Below are 21,341 nucleotides of genomic sequence, written 5' to 3'. Positions count from 1 at the left end.
ACCTTCCACCCATCCATCCCTAAAGTTATTGCCCCAGAGGCTGGTAGTCCAACAAGTGAAGAGCTCGGAGGTCCATCACTAAAAATGCAGGGGGAGAGGAAGATGCCTGGGAAATAATGAAAACAATTGCTTCAACAATGGTTGGAGAAGGACTTTTCTTGGGGACTAATTTCTGTATGGGGATGATCACATGCTTCACATGCAACTGAAGCCAAAAACAAAGATCTCAGTGCTTTCAGTGGGGAGTTGGGCACTGTCTTATGGGCAGGGGTTTGCCCTGCAGGAATAATTCAAGAACTGTTTGCAGAAACTGCAACAAATGACGTAGGTGAGATCTTTGTACAGCATTTTATACGCTGATTGAGTCAGCTATTCTGGACAATTACTTTTAAAGAGAGTTAAAGGCACTGAGTCACATTTGTGCAGCTGAATTTGTTGCAGAACAAGTTGCTTTAGGCACTCTTTATGCATTGTCAGCCTTTTTGCTTCAAATCAAAGAACAGACAGATCAGTGTTTGCAGAGATTGAAGTTAATGTGTTAAACACACTAAGGACCTATATCTTGTTCATAAATAAATTAAGGATCTTAAAAAGCAACAAAAGAACTTCTGTTCAGCAAGGCAACTACTTCAGCAGCTCAATGCTAATATTATGAATGCTATCAAGAAGCTCGTAATGAAAACTTAACAACTGTTACTTCAGATACTTTACCAACTAAAATCTTGATCTCAAATAATTTCTGATACTTCTAAAAATCTTAATTAAAACTGCTATGCAGGTCTGATATGTAAGAGAAAGTTACATAACTTCATTTGGTTGATATGGAAAAGTTAACCAATTGGCAATCTTGGTACAATGGGATACAGCTGTGAAAGCAAGATACAATAAAGATAACGTTCAACCTTCAAAATCTAGAACTGAATTTCCCAAACTGCAGCTTGCACCTGCAGATCATCCTCACACTTGTAAGAACATGCCACTGCTTTGATGGTCCTGTATGTACAATTTTCAAGTAATTGATCTTATTAATCCAGAAATACTCCCTCAGGCAAAGCAGATAGAGGTAACAACTAATGCAATGGTGATTGCTCACAAAAAAAGCAAAGATTTTTAAAAAATCCAAACAATTTAACATTCATTAGGAAATACAGTAAGGAGAATGGCAAAATGGGACTTAAATGCACAGCAAAATTTCAGGATCAGGAAGGTTCATCATTTGTCTGCCATCTGTTGGGAAACAGCTGCATCCACAAGCTTTCTTGTCTCTATAAGCAGGAAGGAAGAGTCCCTCAGAGATTTGGCCGGATGTAGAAAAAGAAGTAAGAAAAGATAGAGGAAGGCAGCTGCTCACCATTTAACAGCTGAGGTGAGAAACCCATGGCATGAGGAGAAAATGAGGGCTCTTCTGGGAGATGACATTCAAATGTCCAGCCAGGACACTCTTGCTTCTCTGCCAGCATATTTATGTCTGCTATGCGGGGAAGAAAACAGTGCAACAGGAAGACCCCAGACAGACAAATCTTAGTTGAAATGGATTACTAGCTGCTCATCGTACAGAGTGCCCCAGCAGAGGCATGGAGCCCTTCTCTGCTCAGTAAATATGCACTTGGCTATGCTACCCTGACACCAAAAGTCCTTGAGGGAGGATAGCTGTAAACCTGCTAAGACTATTTTGGTGCCTATGTTGAGATGACAGTAATAGTAAAAACTTGGCCAAAATTACCTTTTCAGAAAATACTTTCCTGTAACATAATGCCTTCTACCAGTCTCAGCAGAAGCCTATTTTTTTCCTGAGTCTGCATAGAAACGTCCTCAATAAAAAATGTTCATGCTTGGTTTTATGAACTGTTGGTATTATTTGGATATCTGACAGCCTTTCAAAATATTTACAATATGGCAAGAGGCCTGATGGTGAGATACCTGTGAGAATATACTTGGGGGAGTCCAGCTACAAATAGAAATGAAGATGCAGGAGGTTGTAGCTCCAGATAGGTTAGAGGTAAGCACACAGTTCTGTGGGGCTGACAGAATGACTCCCAGTAACTCAGCAAGGTAGTGGTGGGCCAACCGTAAAGGTAACTCAGATCTGCTTTCATGTGATGCAGTCATAGTCTGCAGTGAAGACGTGCCTTCGTAGTGACTGCTTCCTACTCCTCACACTAAAAGCAGAAGAGTGGCGTCTACAAGTCTGCGTGTGGGAAGAAGAGAGAGAGAGAGAGAGGGACTCATTAAGTGTTATTATCTTGTGAATAGACTTGGTTAGACAAAACAATAGGATAGCTGAAGCTTAGAGGAAAGCTCCTCTGTGACGCATTGGGGTCTACATCATTAACATTTCTTCAGAGACAGAGCTGAAGAAAAGAGTGCTTGGCAGATCCTTTTGAAAACAGTAAGGCTGAAGAGGTGAATGCAAGGACATGTGGGCCCAGGAAATATGGACATGAGATAGGAAGACGAAATGGTTTTTCCCTTTTCCACCAGGAAAATACTTCTATCAAATTCTTTGTGATTGAAGAACCAGGCAAAGAATCAGGTATTTGGACAGCCACAATAAGGACAGATAACGGAGTGGCGTGGAAAGTGAAGGATGTCTCCTGGCAGCTCAAAAGTTTAAGAAAGCCAAAACAAAAAATATGTATAATTTTGTTTGGAACAGTATAATTCTCATGTTAATTAAAATAAAGGAATCCTTAGGAAATCCCTCCATTTACATATTTTCAAATATTTCACGGACTTACAGAGCGATGGAAAATGTAGCATGCCAAAAACGCTGGAATTGTGGGTTGAGATGCAGTGGAAAGTCAAAGGTGTGTCAGCCTATGTGTGTTGTTGGACTGAGATTAACCTCTTTGCTTTAGTTTGCAAGATGAATAAGAGAGAGGGAAAACTTTCTGTTAAAGAGTTCAAAGGTAATATTTGTTGCTTATACCAAGGGTTTCTGAAGATCATCACACTGATACTACTGGAGATCTTTGGGATACAAAAGACACTGTTTCATCAGAGTTCAGTTGTAGGAGATCTCTGAAAGCACTATGAAACCTGAATAATAATAATACTATTAAAATCTACCTGTAAAAAAAAAAAGTAACAAAAACATTATTTACAGTGAACCACAAAAAGAAAACAACACCAAAAAATCATCAACATACAAATGTTCACAACAAAATTCAAAATACAAAACTAGAATTACAAAACATAGAAAACACAGGTACTTTAGTTACCTATTGTTAGCATTTAATCTATACTTGTTGTTTTTGACAGCCTAGCATTTCTTGTAGGAGAAAATAGGTAAGATGCTAAAATGAAAGCACCCTATCTAATTTCAGAAGTGAAGGTATAATAATAAGACAAAAGCAAGTGTCGGTGTATTAATTTATTACATTGAGGCTATCCTCTTTTCTCTCCCAGTTATGACACAGTCTTGTGAACTTACAGCTAAGAAACTGAGGCTTTCTGGAAAAAATCTTCAGTGCTGTCATCCTCGTCATCAGATCTTCCATCTCCCAGGGTATTTACCATAAGTATTGCTGAAGGATATTGCACCAGATCAGATAAAAATAAAGAATTTGTTATAAAATGGCAGAAAACTGGGAAAATCAGATGCCCTTCTAATATATCAAAGAGGAAGGAGGAATGAAAAAGAAAAAAACATGCTAATAAAAAGTACTGATGAGGAACATGGTTCTTCAGCCCCAAGTGAGATAGAGGGCAGAGATCTCTCATCGCACTGTCAGTGCACAATGTCTGTGCCGCCTTTGGAAGATAGGAGTCTACCTTCCAGTCAGCTGAAGTGGACAGAGGAACCCTATTCACTCCATCCCAAAGCTGCTGAGGGTGATGTGCGCCATGCTACAGCAGAGCAAGGGGAATAGGCACATATCGAGTATTCAGTTTCATTATCAGCAAGACTTGTAGTGCTATGGTCCAACAGGTGGTTTTACTACAGGAAGAAGTGGAATAGCTTTGGCTGCTCCACTTTCACAGTAGAGCAAGGACTCCTAAAATAGCAGTAATTCCAAGGACTTTATACAAACATGCCATTTGTCAAACTCCTGTTTGTTTCACAGAAATGATTGATGAATGTGGTATTTTTGTGCTAAATGTGACAACTTTCTGGAACATTCCTTGTTGGTGATGTTAAACTTCACTCCTTGCAAGGCCAGCTGAGGCTGCATGAATGTGAAGAACATGTTCATAGATGGTAGTTTACATCTGCTTCTAGATTCACCTGTGCTTCTGGATAAAAAACTGCTTTTTCAAATGGGCAAAAGGGACATCGGTGTGCTTAGAGTAGTTTGGAAAACTGATTATATGAAAGCCAACTATTGTTTCAGGTAACTCTAGTTTACATGCAAGAAATCTTTACCTGTGTCTTAGACACTTGCTTATACATTTTAAAGCATAGAAAACATCTCCTGAATATTTGTTTCCACATCACAGATCCTTTATCAGTATCCTGAAATAGTAGCTGAAATAACATTGGAAAGCAAAATTTTTCTTGTGCTGCTGAATCCACAGCTTGGCTGGGGACAGCTGACAACAGCATTGTGCATAAATCCAGAAGACCTTCTGTTAGATTTATTTGTGAGTTAAGAAAAGTATTTTGTGTCCTTCAGAACATGGCTTTATCTTTCACATCGCAGTTGCCGCTCGTGAAACACACCACCCACTGCCTCACTGTGCTCACATCCACTGTTTGGTCTCCACAAATGTTCAGCAAGCATTGATGAATGTCAATGGGTGCTAGTTTTTCTGCATGGAGGTATTCAGTGGCACACCTTTGCTCCATATACACTTCTGGACAGACGCCATTCTGTCAGACTGCCCATCTGTTGCCATCTGACACATGGCAACAAAATGTAATGGAATATTGGTGGGAAGGTTCAGCCTCTATTGACATACCACCCACATCCACCTCAGATGTCGTGGGCCAAAAGAATAAAATAGGAGGCATTACTTTTGGAGCATCCCTTGTGTGTTGTAGCGCTGAACTAGCAGTGAAGCATTGCAGGTGAGTTTTCCCAACAGGAGAAGCAGGAAAAGGCAAGTGAAGTAGAATGGATGCACTCATTTTGCTGGCTCTAGTTCCTGCTTGCTTAAAATATTTTCATGCAAATAATTTATTATCTGTCATTTCCTCACGAACTTTCATGGGTTAAAAACCTTTGAATAGGCTGAAGAATTACATGCCCCATTTGCACAAAACACGTGGTTCACAATGCCTCATGCATTTGTTTTTTGACAAAACTCCAGTGACATAGGTCTTTATTGTGGGTTGCAGTGTAATTAGAATGATGCAATGACTTTAATGTCATTGAAATGAGTTTTCTTGGGAATATCATTACTGGTAATCTCAAAGTCTTCTCTTGGTACAAAGAACATTCAAAAATGAGAAAAAAAAATTCAAAATGGATGGAAAATCTACATACTTGATGAAGTTAACTTTGCTAGTTGTCCTTAATGGCAAGTACTGTGGTAATCTTTGTTTTCATGTTATTAATAATGATCAATTTCTGTAAGGCCAAGAGTGTTACATCTAATCTGCTATACACAACACTGAAAAATGATCCATATATCAGTTTAAATTTCTGATTCTGCTTGTTTCTAATGAACAAAAGAAAGCAAAATAGCATCACAGGAAATAGTGCTCTCGTTAATCCAATTTTCATTCTGGCCTAAAAATCACTTGTGACATTGAACAAAGCTCTTTTCACCATGTCCTTTTTATCTGCTATCCTCAAATGCATACAATTTTCTTATTATTTCTTATGAAGCATATGCTTAAATCTAAATTTGTGTACAGGCAATTTTCTAGGCAAGTATTTCCTAAAATGGAAGGATGTAAGTGAAAAGACAACTCCTCTCAAACCTTTACTTCTAAATCCAAATGGAACAAAAAGAGAAAATATGCTTAGTAGAAAAAAATAGTCAATGCTAAGTCTTCAGCCCAAACAAAGTAATATTCCAAACATAGAATTGGACAGTAATGTGAGAGAAAAAGAACTGTGATTGGCCAGGTACCATCTGCCTGTTGTATATCCCTTCAACATTATATTACACCTGGGCCATTAAAAAATGACCACACCAACATGAGAGATTTAGCAGCGACTACTCTGGCTGTGTTCCCGCATTTCTTTATAGCCTCTCTGGATCATATTTTTCTTCCCAGAATGGAAATGATGGAGAAGAAAATGTTGCAGTGACTTAGTTCATGGTTCATGTAGAGCTTGGAGTTAATCCCATGCACCACAGCTAAAGGGATCAGAGAACCTTTCTGCCCATTGTTGGCCAACAGAAGTTGTTAGCAATTTGCTCAAAGTAAGCTTTGTGCTCTTATTTGGCTGTGTCTAGACAGTCGAATCCTTTGCTGCTATCCAAGGAATGTGCAGCTAATGTCAGCGATGTATTCACAAGAAAGCATTGGTTCTTGAGCATAAGCTTAATACAAGCACTGCAAAGAAATAAGGCAGGAGATCGTCCCTGAGCAAGGTACCTGTTCACTACATACTCCTCTTAATCTGCTTCAGGAGAATATAAAAAGAATAAAATTATTTAAATTCCCATTAATGAAAAAAAAGACCACTTAATTTTCTCTATGAGAGCCACAGGAGGGATTTAGTAAAGGTGCATTTCAGGCATAAAAACACATATGAAGCTTATGTAACCTCCTAACGTTACAAGTAGAAGCAGCAGAGCCATTTTCTGTTCTCCATTAACAAACAAATTGTCTTCTGATGAAGATTTATAAGGTGTCTTGAGTAACAATTAGCAGTTTGTTGGCGCTTAGAATAAGCAAAAATGGCAACTCAAAAGGTCAATATGAGAAAAAAAATAGCATTAGCATATTTGAGAAAGGAAAATAGCCAGACAATATTTCAGTTGTGAATCTCACTGGAGTTATGGCCACTTATAGAAATGACCAGTCATTTAATGACATATCTTTGATCGCATCTGAGGGAGAAAAGTCTGTTGTTAGTATAGGATGTAAGACCAGACAACTTTCTTATAAAGAGTTGAACAGATGCAAAATAATTTGAGCCAGATAATAAACATTACTACTATTTATCACTTGTGCAAGCAGAAACACAGAAAGGATAATTGAGTTTCCCACAGTCACACAAGGAAGCTTAAATATGGCTGTTCTTTTCCAGGTGAATGGTGGAGGCAGCAAACCAGACAACAGGGTACTTGATGTTAGATAGAATCCCAACTTTGCAGTAGCTTTCCTTTTAACTCAGCAATACATTTGGCATATTGTCTCTCCTATACATCAAGGACAGGAAGACAATATGAACAGTTTCTGACTCTACCTCATAAACTTCTCTGAACAGGCACTGGAGTTACAATAACATCTTTGTTGGCAAACATTTCCAGGCACTGTAAATCTGTCTGACTCTACAGGAGAGATGGCTGATGTGCAGCTCTCTAAGTCAGTGTTGTTAAAAAACAGAGCCCCTGTTCATCCAACTTGGGCCTTATTTTATAGCATGCTATATAAATGAGAACTTAAAATAGTTCTTTATCCTTTCAAAGTGCACAGTCACTGGAAAGGATAACACAACAAGCTTGCCCTTGGGAACCTGAATCAGCTGAGAAAAGAGCAATTGAGGGACACATCTATGCTTGCCTTTGCTTTCCTTTGTCCAGAGCTAGCCCCTGCAGTCCATTTTTATGTCAGTGATCGTTTACTCACTTAAGAAGTTGAATCTACTCACACAAATGTTCACCAGACCGAGTCAAGGAGTTACAATCCTTATCATTTAGCATTAGGGGAAGCAGTGCAGTATTGTACAGGAATGTTCCCAAGGAATGCAATAACATGAGCTGGAATGATCTGGCTCCTTTACCACATGAGGCTGTGGAGAGAAAAACAGCTATTCTTCCCTGCCTATAAGCATTCAGGAGGAAGTGTGTTGATCCTTTGTTATCTGTGCTGTAAGCATTCATTTATTAATAATAATACAAAGACTTTTTTATTCACTATTTTGACAGCTGCTTTGACACTAGGGCTCGATTGAGAGGACTTCTACTTAATGAAGAGCTTTAAGGTTTTGTAAGATTTTCTGAAATACAAGCAAACAAAGGTTGTTGTAGCTAGTGACCTGGAAACTGAAAGAAAAATACCAGAAACTTAGGACTATTGGCTGCCACAGAGCTTTTTGATTCTCCCCTCTCCAGTAATATTATTCTGAATCAGAAGAATTTTCCAGGTGAGACATTCAGCGCCGTCTAGATATTTACATACAGCCTGATGAGTTGAACAAAATGCCATTTTTCAGTGAAAAAAAAAAAACCAAACAGCAACTCATATTTTTCTTTCATTATTATTCCCAGCAGCTCTACTGCAGTGCCATATTTAGAAATGCTCAATCTAAGGTGTTTGGATTTGGCAGGGAATGGCTATGATGCACTTTCCCCAGGGCCTGGGAAAGAGAAGCACGCTGCAAAGACAGCTTTCTCAAGTGGCTTTGAAAGGCGTTGTATAATTATAGAGGCTGGCAATGAAAGACAGAGCAGCCTCCAGGGATACCCCTTTTCCATTCTGCCTCTTGCAGTGCTTCTTGATTCTACAGTCAAGTTCTGTCATGTCCTGAGCAAGAAGCTCGGTCAGCAGTGGGTGAGAAAGCTTGCATCATCTTTCTCCAAGTGCAGCTAAACTGTTAAAGGAGGCAGGTCTAAGCTTTTGTTTTTCTTGACAGATACGTGACTCATGAATGTCACAGAAAGGAGAAACCAATAAAAACCAATTTCTACACTTTAGCTTTTGAGCTTCCCTTTTAAGGATCTATGTTTTGATCACATAAGGTAGTGAGTTCACAGCTTCTGTTAATAATGCTATAATAATTATTATTATAATAACCTTGTATTTAGGGCACCTTACACTCTATCAACAGTCTTAAGTATACGGCAAATCTTTGTGACAATGTCTAAAGCTTTGTGCTTCTAAAACTTCAGCACTAGGGCCACCTGCAGTTTCCTGAGAAATGTACTCTGCTTCCAAAGATTGCTTTCAAAACCATTATTGGCTTCCCACAGTCAGGACCTGTTCTGCTAAATGCAAAAAACTGCTTGTACAAGTGTCTCGTTTCCCACTGTGCTGTGCAGTCTTGCAGTATTTCTGATTACAGAGCAGGGGGCGAAGTGCTACAGAGCTTTCAGAGACTGCATTATTGTCTATCAGAAGTACCTAAACTTTAAATCAGATCTAATTCCAGGTTTGTAGCCTCACTCCAAATCTGCACTGGAATTGCAAACAAAGTAAAAAAAAATAAAATCGGATCCTCCTCACTTCCCTCTCCTCTGTGCTATCTACTTTAGAGACAGATAATATGTATTACGTTCTCTCTAAAACAATAAGAAAAAAATGACTTGTCTATAGATTGGAAGTAGCATGAGAAATGAGGAAAGAAATGGTCCAGGAAATGACAACAAGAAGAAGAATACATTGCAGCTTAAAAAGGCTTTTCTATTTGTTATTTTTATTGCCATTTCCAAATTAAACCTGAAACTGTTCATCTTAAATGTTGATATTTGGCCATCAGTTTTGTATATGTTACTAGTTCTGAACTCTGTAAGGGCCATTTACACTAATATTATAATAAACAGCACTAGCTGGAAATAGAGAGTGCTCCCAAATCCATTCCTCCTGGCTCTTCTTTCAGGAGTGCAGAATTTAAGTGGATTACATATGGAAATAATACAGCTAAATGAAAGTGGAATTTCTGCCCCACTTATTCATTCCAGTACTTATTTACTTTACAGGTTGAGACAAGCGGTTGAAACACATTGTAGAACAGAAATTATAGTTATTCATTCAGAAATAGTAAGCTAATTTTCCCTAGTTTTCTGAATTAGAAGAATTTTGATACTCTACTAACTAGTTGAATTTACTTGATGCAAAATCCAGAGAGCAGCTACAATCCGTGTATTAATTATATCTTAAACATTGCAAAAAATGTAATAGATGTTTTTAATTCTATGATTTGTACATAAAATTAGTTGAATGTGGGCCTAACAGTGCTATATCCTTTTAAGACACCACCCAGTTTTCATACCTGCAGTTTGTCACGTTCAGGAGTTGTAAATTTGTATGTTAGTCATCATGCTTTCTATAAATTATCTCACTCCTGTGGTGTTGAAGTAAGTGGTTCAACATAAAGTGTCCTTACAATTGTCCTTACCATAGCAGGAGAGGTGTCTCTAAACACACAATGAAGAAAAGACACTTAATTTCAAGTAACCATTCAGAACAAAAGCTGATGCTAAAAAGATTATTTTTTTCTCTTTGGTTCTACAGCTTGTGAATGATTCATGTAGTTTAAATGGTGTAATAAGTATATTCCATCATGTGAGTAAGAGCTAATATTATGCTGTTTTAGATTAATTCAATTGACTTGATTCTGATATACCTGAAAGAAATTGCAAATGTTTCTTTGGAATCAACTGTTTAATATGTAAAGGATGGTGGGACATTTTACTGTGTAAAATGATATGTAAAAAGTAAGTAATTTAGATGTATTTAAAACACTTAGGAAAATACTTGCAAGCTAGAATGGAATTTCAATATTCAATAGCCTTCCTTAGTAGAAACAGTGATTTTATTTGGAAGAATGATAATGTTATAAGAATAGAGACATGGTTAGCCTAGATGAAAATAGAACTGATGTGCATGGAGGATTAAAATGAGAATAAAATGCCATAAAATACCAGACATCTAAATTTAGGGTAGTTTTGAATGTTCCATGCTTTATTTTCATTGGCTTTTCAGTGGTGTTTCATAGAGTTGTTTCAATGGAGCTAAGGGCCTATAGTAAGAACAGTCTGACTTCACACACAAGTATTGTGGAAATCATATTTTTTCCCCTAAAGAGTAAAAATAGGGATTCTCATAAGTTCCATTGCACTTAGACAAGGCTGTCATAAAAGCCTAGGCTGTGGAAGTGGCATGTGAGTTTACAGCTAACAATTTAATTCAAAAGGAAAATTATTCTCACATAATTTGACCTTTTTCTGCTTTGTGAACTGTTTGAGAATTTAATGCAGAGCTGGTATTTCCCACAGAATTGCCTGATGATCATTTCTTTTTTTCTGCAGCCTGTTACTTAAAAATTTGCTCCATAGAGTTTGTGATGGAAATTCATAGCTTTCCAATTGTACAAAGGATGCAGAATGCATTTCTCTTCCTCACTGATATATGCCTTGATTCCCTACGCATCCAAAAGGGTCTTGTTGCTCAGAAAAAGTGCAGTGAAAATAGCTTAGAAGAAGGAAGAATGGATGAAGTTGTATTCTGCTCTGCCATTCCTTATTTTGGGTTCTCTCCTACATATGGACACTGGCCTGACATCAGTCACATGAAGGCTAATCATCTGATTAGTCTGAACAATTCACATAAGCTCCCTCCACTGTCAGTGGAGGAAGATGGGCAAGTCTGGAGGACTCATCTTCCCTCTCTAAAACAAATATTTGATTGACTCACAGGAGAGGCCTTTCTTAAAACAGTCCATAATGAAAGACTTAAGGATTAGCTCAGACTAGAGGCCTCTACTTCCTATGGGTAAAGTTAGGTGAGAGAAATCTTGCTTTCTGTGAAATAATACCATATTAGTACAACAAAGCATTTTTTAGATTCATACCAGGAAAGCTGATGATCCCAAACTAGTTTTCCTAATGAGCCATCTATTACTGTGCACCAAGTGGAGCATGTTTGCAGGAATTGTTTTCCCCTGCTCATCACAACATAAACTTTTTTTGTTTCCTTTGTTCACCCCATCCCCTACTATTTGCTGAAGACTCTTTGCAAAGTTGATTCAGTAGGATATGAAAGACGAATACACAAGTCTACCTGGCAAGAAGTATTAGAGGGAAGAACAATATTTACAGTTGTTTCTTGGCACAGTGTTCTGCCTCGATCCTTATAAAAAGCTCAGTTCAGCTCTAGGGTTTGATATTCGTTAAGAGTAACTCTTGTGTGAAGAGTAGGGAGGGGTCTGAATTATCTGGCACAATCCTCTCTCTTGGCTGTTTTTTTTTCTTTTTTTTTCAAAAATTTTTAAAAATCCTAGTGCCTGATACATGATCACCAAAGAGAGAACTTTTGAAGACTGATCATAAAGTGTTGGATGTTGCCTGAATATCAGCCTACCACAATAGAGATTTCTTGTTGAAAAGATCTTAATAAACTCAATATCTTCATATTATTTCCAGGAATTTGTCAATTTGCTGTGTGTAGTTATGATCCAAATGATGGTTAATTGCTTCCTATGGTGGAAATGGAAGGGAGAACATCATCTTAGAAGGATCTTCTTGCTGCTGTTTTCTGGGAAGATGGTGAGGGTTATGCACTGAAAGATCACAAGATGGGTAAATGTAATGTAGAGGCAAAAGTAGGAAACGAAGACATGAAAGGAGTCACCAGCACCTTCAAGTTTTGTTTTTTATTTGGATACTTGAGTTGTGATAGCAAAGAGATGGAGTCATATGTAGTGTAAAAGCATATTTCCACAATTATATGATAGCTACAGAGAATTCTAGAATTATTTCTTCTTTTCTTTGTGCAATTTTTTTAAATTAACTTTATTATTTGATAGAAGTGACAAAAAATCTTCAAACAGTTCTGTTTTATACTCTGTATCTGCACGTACACATGCATAGATGTGTCACTATATTTAACGATGCTGGTAGGTGATCAGAGATTTTTAAAAACATGTTCTAGTTCTGTATTAATAGTTGTGTATTTCCAGATTCTTGAAACAAAGGATCAGAAACTACAGCACTTTTGTGAGTATCCAACATGATCTCAGCTAAGACAGCTTTTGCTTCATGAAGGCAATTAAAAAGATTGGTTTTAGGAACTCTGCTGCTTGCAGTAGTAGGACTTTTTGCTCTCTTTATTAAATAAAATTTAATGATGAGTTTCTCTTTGAATTCTCTCATTAAAAAGTGATTCTGGCTGTTTCTTCAGCCTATGTTTATCTCAGCTGGCCTATAGAACTGTGTAATTATCAAAGTCCCTGGATCTGGTTCCTTGTGGTTCCCTATCCTTTCACAGACTCTTCGCAGCTGGTGGAGCTTCAGCAGTTGCCGCTTGCCCTTCTGGAATGCTAAGACCATGTACAGCTGCAGAGTGCATAGGGAGCTATATAGTCTCCAAGAAATACCTGTCTTCAGAAAAGTAGGAATTTCCACTTTCTTAAGTGTACTGTAATCATGTTTTAAATTTCTTTATCCACTAGATTTTAAAGCTGTTTCATATTAATACCACTTCAGATCTCACTTTCCTTTTTTTTAAGCTGACAGGGCTCTGAAACTGTAATCATTATCAGAAGGAAAATTGTCCTTACATTGCCTTCTATCTTACAAATAACAGAAATAAAATCTTCTGACCTGATTCATTCATTGACTAGATGGCAGCAATACTGCTCAGGGAACAGTTTGGTTGTGCCAGCCCATAGGGAAATGAAAGAATTCATACTAATTGCTCTCTACAGTCTCTTCCTTGGAGGCCCTCGACAACCTCCCTATTCCTGTGGGGTGGAAGTGATACTCACATTCCTATCGGGAACTGACTCATACCCAAAACAAGGAGAGCCCCAGTGAGTCTGAGTGGAATCCTGGCCCCATTGCATCAGTGTGCACTGTGTGTCAGCATGTTCTAGCAGCAAAGCAGTGAATGCTGTAACATTTGAAAGTATTTAGAAAAACTTGAAGGATTATTATTTTTTCTGGATATTTTCTAGCTCCCTTCTGTTTTCCTTTTGAACTCCCTTTCAGGCTTATAACAACAATTGACAATATGAGGGCAGTGTCTAACCTGCCTGCACTGGATTATCCCATTCAATATAGGTGGACAAAGACATCTTCCAATATGAGAAACCACAGGCAAAATAAAGGAGAGAGCTTTTAGAAATACTAGTGCTCTGAAGCTATCAAGCAGTTTTCTACATCAAAGCCCACTGAACCCTGATTCAGAGCCCTCTTCAGAAAAATTTCCTTTTACTTTCTGTTATTCTTGTTTGAATTTTGCTTCTTAAATTGAGGACAGTGAGAAAGTTCCCCACCTGCTTACTACTTTAATTCTCCAGCTGTAGGGATAGGCAACACTTGTAACCACAAAGCCCTTGTAACAACATGAAATGATTTACACACATTATTGCCAAATGGAAAGCACAGCAATTATGTCAAGGTTTACCATTTGCCCAACAAAGCGGGAGGTGAGTTGGGAAGGCTAAGCAATCCATCCAGTTTCAAAGCTGACAGCAGCTTTTCCAGTTTTTAGGATCTTGCAGCAAATGCTATGACTGAGTACCAAGCAGGTTTAGCCATGTAATTTCAATTAATTTAATTGCAATATTGTAGCTAGATACCCCATATGGCCCTGAATAGCTCAGCTTCCATTACCAAAAACCAGATAAAAATCATTGTCCTGAAAGCTTAGAATACTGAGAATTTCTTTTATGTAAAATAAATGAAATTTGTACAGGACCATAATAGAAGGCACCTTCTTCTTTACTTTGAAATATACTTTTTTTCTGTTACAGGAGGAAAAAGTTGTCTTTCTCTGACTATCATTATGCAATATCATTGTCCCTTGCTGCAGTGAATTATATTTAAAAATGCCTAGTTAGAACATGAGAGAATAATATACAGTATAAACTGAATAAAAAGAAACGTTATGACTTTAAGAGACAAACAAAAAGAATAGCTTGCCATTTTTCCAAAGGTGACAGTTCTACTGGAAATAATGTTTTTGTATTTTCAGCCATTGTAACATTTCAAGCAGGTGAATGTGCCTCTGTGCCTTTGAATTTCAGTAATTTGCAGCATAGTTCCATGGAACCAAATAATTGCACTGAGAAAATGATGTCAAACTTCTGAAAGACAGAATAGTTGAGCCAGAGAGGGCTATAATTTCAGCGAGGACAGTAGCAGTTGCAGACATGTTTAAGGATTGCTTAAAATCAATTAACATCAGTAACTAAAGCATATTTTTGTTGTACTGAGTCTCTCAAGACGTTGTTACATGTGAGCTTTATTTATTTATGTAATTTTGTCCTCAGAAGTGTGCATTGGAGTGGAAAATAGGGAGTCAGAGATGTGTAATGAAAGCACTTGAAACTGTTGCAGAGGAAAAGCTTTAATGGTAGCATTAAAAAAGCTTAAAGTCTTTGGTAAAAGGCTGTGAAGTCATCTGAGTATAATCAGCCATAGAAACTGCATGTGACAGTGTGATCCCATGATCTGAACACTGGGTGGGAGCGATTTCTACTTCTGAAAAAACTCAGATGAGTTGCAGTGTTTTTCCATTTTTTAAAATTTAAGTTATTGTATGTTGAGTATGTATTTGTGTCCGTGTGTGTGTTAAAGTGAGTGTAGGGGCAAGGGAGGAATATTACCATGTCAAATATTGCTGATAACCTAGTCAGAGTTTGTGCTCAGAAGATACACAATAGAGCCTTCTGCTTTTATCTGCTTTAATATAAAAAATAAAAAATGTATAAATTAAAAGGAAAAAATATCAGAAAGCTTCAAAGAGCTAGAAATTTTGATGCACGTGCACTCAAATATATGCTCAGAGAAAATTAAATTTATGTACTGTATAGGTATTTCATATGGACACAAATCCAGCGGTACTTATGTTTATACACTTGTATATAGAGTAGATTTTTAGTGAACTGAAACAGCAACAATTTTTTAGTCTTTTGGTATCATTACCCCCCTTTCCAAGCAACTTTCTTCCTTTCTTAAATATATATTTATGTAACATGAAAGGTAAGAAAATCTTGATTTCTATTCATTCAGACCCCTGATTTGAACTGTTTTAAACTTGCATTGGACCAAGGAATATGTTAGGAATATAATCACATCACTCATGCTTTCCTTCCAGATTCTGAGTGTGCTTTCATGAGCCCATTTAATTAGTTACCATACCTAGCATGGAGTGGATAATTGCCATCATGAATCAGGCAATATACGGAATCTGGAAATATCCTGGGATGCATCAAGATTTCTCAGATTTTCAATATTTGATGCTACATGACCATTACGGGGTCTGTAAGTATTTGTAATTTTCTCTAGAAGTGAAATGAGGTGAAATATATCTCAGCTACTCATAACAGAGTAAAGACTTGAGAGCCCCAGCTCCAACTCCTAAGATACCTCTTAGTTTTCCTCTCTCTTCTCTCCACATTTTTTCCAATTATGTTAATTTCTTTCTACTTTCTCTGTTGTAGGGACATTTTTATGCTGGTAGTACATGAAAAGTTCTTTCTTATTTCACACATACCAGTAAAGTTTTAGCCCTGCTAGATAGCATGAATGGTTAAATCAGTGTATTTTGGGGAGTAGACAAACCCTGCCACCGTCTGCTGTCATTTCTTGCCCTTTCCAGAGAGATCATTGCTAAGTCCTGGTGATTCTTTCTCTGTAGTGTATTCAGATTAATTTGGTTTCTTTAAGTCACCATTCTACTCCAATACTTGTACATCTGGCTAAAGGCATCGTTTGCATAGACTCATTTTCACCCCTAGATCAAGGAGTTCAAAGTCATTCAACCTCAAACTTGTCAGAGCTAGTTCCACCTACTGTGGATTGAACTCATTCACAGAACACAAAAGTTGAAGTGTCATCCGGACTCCATGGATTCCATATGGAAATATAACTAGAATTTGCATGACATGCTTGTTGCAGGTATTTTGAAATATGTCTTGGAGGTTTGAGGGGGTATTGTACCAAACAGTGCTCATGAGAGTAGTGATTGAAAATGAAGGACAGAAGGTGGCAAACTTAAATGGAGTATTATCTATATTTCATATGAGCAACAGTCTCTTGACAAACTACACCAGGATTTTGTCTTGAGAAGAATTAGTTCCCTGGTCAGCTCTCTCATTTCCATATCCTCATTATCCATACACTATGTAGGCTAGTTTGCCTGTGGATTTTTAATTTTTTTTTTTAACTAAGCTTTTTTCATCTGTGATCTCAAGGTCACTTCTCGAAAACCACCCAAATTTAACTGTAAAAAATGTTCTCTTTTTTTTGCATATGATCATGTAGGATCTTGAGTTCCCTCTCAGTGAGATTTCAGTAGACACTGAGTATGGTAATGCCCCACTCTCTGGCTCCTTCCTGTCTTCATCGCTGACCTACCACTGTTCAGTCTACACTTCATTCAGCTGGAGCAACCCAATCCGATATCACCTCCTTGTCTTACAGCCATCATTGCACAACTGTCTTTCATCCCTGGAGCACTATCTATCCTCTGAATTGAATGATTTTATTAAAAAAGAGTGTTATTTGAAAATATCTGTAAAGCTTTCTTATGAAATATAAATGCAGTAAGTGTAAATTTACATTGGAAGAATGACCTTAGCGTGATTACTTTTTAACTTTTCAGGGTTTTATTTTGTTCCAAATTTAATTAAACATAAAAATATCTACGCATTGACTAAGTTACCTCTGAAAAATCTTATAATGCTTTTTATTTTTCCATTCTTCACTTTTTCACATTATGCAAATACTCTTTACTACAGGCCACTGGCCTGATAGACAGTATGTCCTCAAAGACACAGAAACTGCTTGACACTGAAAGTTGATGTTGCAATAAAGCTGCAGTGCCACATAGTTTGCACATTTAACAAAGTGTAAACATGCAGACAACTAATTTTACCAGATAGTATGACTTATGAACTACCATCAGAGGAAATTCTTATGATGTTTGCTTGGGTTTAAATATTTGTGGTATGCAACTCTCTATCACAATTTAACAATATTTTCTAAGTACCCAGGTACTTTGGAAAATCAAGGTAATTACTTTTGAAAAGTACTAAAGACAAGTTTTAATTTTTACAGAACGGACCTTTTATGAATTTACATAAACATGAGATTGAGTCACATTTTGGCACGCATTCTTTGGATATATCTAAAAAAAATCAGTAGAAGAAAAAATACATAATCTTTCTCTAGTCCCAAATATCTCCTGTTCTGATATGAGGAGAAGTTGTACTTTAGCAGTCTGAAATACCAATGTACTGTCCTGCCCTTTATATGTGTCGTAGTGTCCTAGTACTTCATTCTTTCATTTTGGATAATTCCCAAAGCTATTGAATTCAGCAGAAAACCACCCACTGACTTCAGTGGGGAGTAGATCAATCTCAAAAAATATGTAATTGGACAGAGTATAACAACTAATTTTTTGCCATGTGTTATATGTTATACATCTTTCTTCCTCAACAGAAATCACAGCTTTGTCTCAATACCACTGAAATACAGTAAGAAAGGAAGAGGGAACTTAACTGTTAGCTGGGAAGATTCTGGGTTCTTAACTCTCACCACAGAGGTAGCTTTTTTTTTTGGCATAGGATCCAGTCTCCACAGTATAGAATTATGACTGGAATGGATTAGCCTGAGACATGAAAAGGTCACACTATAAAATGAGCCGGTTGAAAGTTAGAGAACTGAAATCCAAATATACTTTTCATGTCTTTGGGGAGAAATTTCACTGCTGGGTGTTTTATTTCGTTGTTGTTGCAGAGTTGAATCATATCTGTTTAGGATATTTGAAATTAGTATAGCCTGGTTAACCACCTTAGGTATCCGTCAGCTTAGTCATATCTTCCACTGGGGGTAAAATGTTAAACAATGAAAAAAAGTCAAATTCCAGGTTTCTTTTTCGTAGAGAGTCCGTGTCAAAAGTCTAAATCAAATTGAGAGAAAGTAAATGAATAATATAAGCAGAAACTGGAAGTTCTCCCTCAATGGGCTAAGCACTTTTTGTAAAAGATATATCTGTCACAGGTTCTGAGTCTGGAAATGAATGGAGTAAAAAAATAGTTAAGAATTCACATTTTAATATTGTCAATAACATGAGGAATTAAAAAAGCTTTCTTCTTAGTAACTTGGATGCATATAACTCCCACAAATTTTGGTGAGATTTTCATTCATAGACCCAGAAGTCATTAAAAACTCAATGCAGTCTTCCCACTTTTGGGATGCATTTATCTCTGGCATATGAGATTAAGGTGTGGAAGTTAATTTAAACATCTGTCTCCAGTTCTAAATTTTGAATTTATTTACCTTATTTTTTCATTACTTTCTAGTTACTCAGGAAGAACAGACATCTAAGAAGGAAAGTTTGAAATGAATATCATTCTTTTGGACAAGGTTAGTCTTCTGTTGAGATTGCTCTGAGCAAGGAAGAAGTGAGATTGCCTGAGACTGACTGTAATACTGAAGTTTGGAGACCTAATGGATGGTGTTCTTCACAGCATGAGCCCTTCATGGATGACTACGTTCTATGTAAGCAAACTCAAACTGCAGATGAAACAGAGAAATCACATGCATTCATACTATCTGAGTGTTCTTCTTGACTTCCCAATTCCATGTCCTATTCTTAAATAAACTAAAATGAGATCTCTTCCTGATAGCTCTAGAGTGCTTCTCATTGTCCCATATTACAAAATAAATTGTCAGGGAAGCTAAACTGGGTGCATTCCTCTACTCTGCTATGCTTTGTCAGAGCACCAACATAGCTGCCACTTACTCCCACCTGATCATCCTCTGGATTAGTCTGCCTGGTGTTTGCTTGCATGGCAGGAAAGGTAAGGGGAAGATTTTTGATTCATCAGCTCTGTGGGTACAGACTCTGGTCTTCAGGCAACCCCTATGACAAATGCCCCACTAAGGGTCCTTCACCTTGGGAGGTGGTGTAAAGGAATTTTTATAATACATGTACCACAGTCCTCAGCTTGACTTGCCTTGGGAACAGAAAGAAAAAGAATGAACAAATTACCAAAGAGATTTCATTGACAAGTAGCAGGGACAATAGGTTGTCAGTAGGATATAACTTACCCAGTAAAACAAAAGGCTTATAAACACTGCATACATTTAGAGAGGAACTGAGAAGCTGCTGAATATCACAAATAAAAACAGATCTTTCCCTCCATTACCTAGAGTCTGCAATAATGCAGTCTCCTAAAAAGGTTAAAATGTTAAATGCTAAATGTGAAAATGTTAAATGCAGGCCCCACTAGTATCTATGGAGAAGAGAATTTATATAAAAAGCAGAGTAGATAATAGTAGTTTTTCTATTGTCAGAAAAGCAGGAATAGTTTCTGGAAATGTATTGCCACTTCTGTGGTGTGGAATGGGAGAAAGTACTGTGCTAGAAGACACAAGTCGACATTCAGATAAGAGCAGGGTTACCTACATACTAGTGAGTGTTGGTTCTTAGATACATAGATATTTTGTCTTGGATGTACAGAACTTTCAACAGAACGCTCTGTTAAATACTGTAGAGCAGCATATTACTGTGGCAAATGTAGCAGTCAGAAAGCTTACAGATAGTCTCAAACAGAAGAAATTGCTTAGCAGAGAGAGAGGAAGTATTGACCAGGATGTTGGCATATATTTCCATATTCTTTAAATAAAAATGACACATAGACAAATAACAGAGATGTGCAGACATGACCTCAATTTAACAGCTATTCCCCAAGGATGACACCTCTTCCAGAGGCAGTGTTTAATTAGTGTTGCAGAGCAAAGTTAGAACCGGGCATACGCCTTTTTCCTGGTATGGAGCTTGAGCTGTCAGCTGAAAGGGAAAAGGGTGGGTAGAGACCTCCATAAATTCATTTCTACTTTTTTTGTTATTGTTATTGTTGTTTTGTTTTGTTTTGTTTTGTTGAAGGTCCTCAATACAATATTTGTTACTGAACATTGTTTCATTTTGCAGCATTTATTTTTTCCATCTAGTGAATACTGTTAATACAAATAAACATGCCTGTGGCCTGTGCTAACTGGATTCCTGAAGTCCTTGGATAATTCAAACTCAAATAATCATAGTTTTACAGCTGATGTTAAATTCACCTGCTGAAGTGTTTGTAGCTTCAAGGAGGGAGTCATGCAATGGAAGTCAATAGGAAGACCAGTGACCATAATGCACTGTACAGACTAGAGCATGACTAAACACAGCTACATTTATTTACAACCTTACATCCATGTTCATCTAGTGAAATTATCGGGGTTCTTATTAACTTTTAGTTAGGGATTGTATACATTCCCTTTTGGCTTGACTGAAAATTAAAGCAGTGGCTGAAGCTTGGAAATAATTGCTGTCTATGGCTATGACAATGTTTAAGGCTTTGAAGTAACCTGATGGCTCACAAGACAAAGAGGATCATGGAGATGTGCAGACCAGCAGTTAGAGCAGGTATACTTCAGAAGACAGTATGTGAGATGTCAGGTGACAAACGTGAAGCAATCTGCCCTAAACTAGAGGCTGACCAATACCCCTAAGTGTAAGGCTGTAGATCTCTTCCAAGCTTTCATTTCTGGGAGGAGCA

At 37.4% G+C, this 21,341-nt stretch overlaps 1 long non-coding RNA gene across 1 annotated transcript in view; it reads right to left on the bottom strand.

Moving 5' to 3' along the window:
* LOC110395252 overlaps nucleotides 3,267-21,341 on the bottom strand; it is a 34,862-nt gene continuing 16,787 nt past the window's right edge. The window contains exon 3 of the long non-coding RNA XR_002436261.1: nucleotides 3,267-3,527. This is a non-coding gene — a long non-coding RNA (uncharacterized LOC110395252). The remainder of the gene's footprint in view (nucleotides 3,528-21,341) is intronic.

The sequence above is a fragment of the Numida meleagris genome, chromosome 3 (assembly GCF_002078875.1).
Source record: "Numida meleagris isolate 19003 breed g44 Domestic line chromosome 3, NumMel1.0, whole genome shotgun sequence".
NCBI lineage: Eukaryota > Metazoa > Chordata > Aves > Galliformes > Numididae > Numida > Numida meleagris.
The sequence above is the reverse complement of the archived record's forward strand: the minus strand, read 5'-3'. Positions and strand labels throughout refer to the sequence as shown.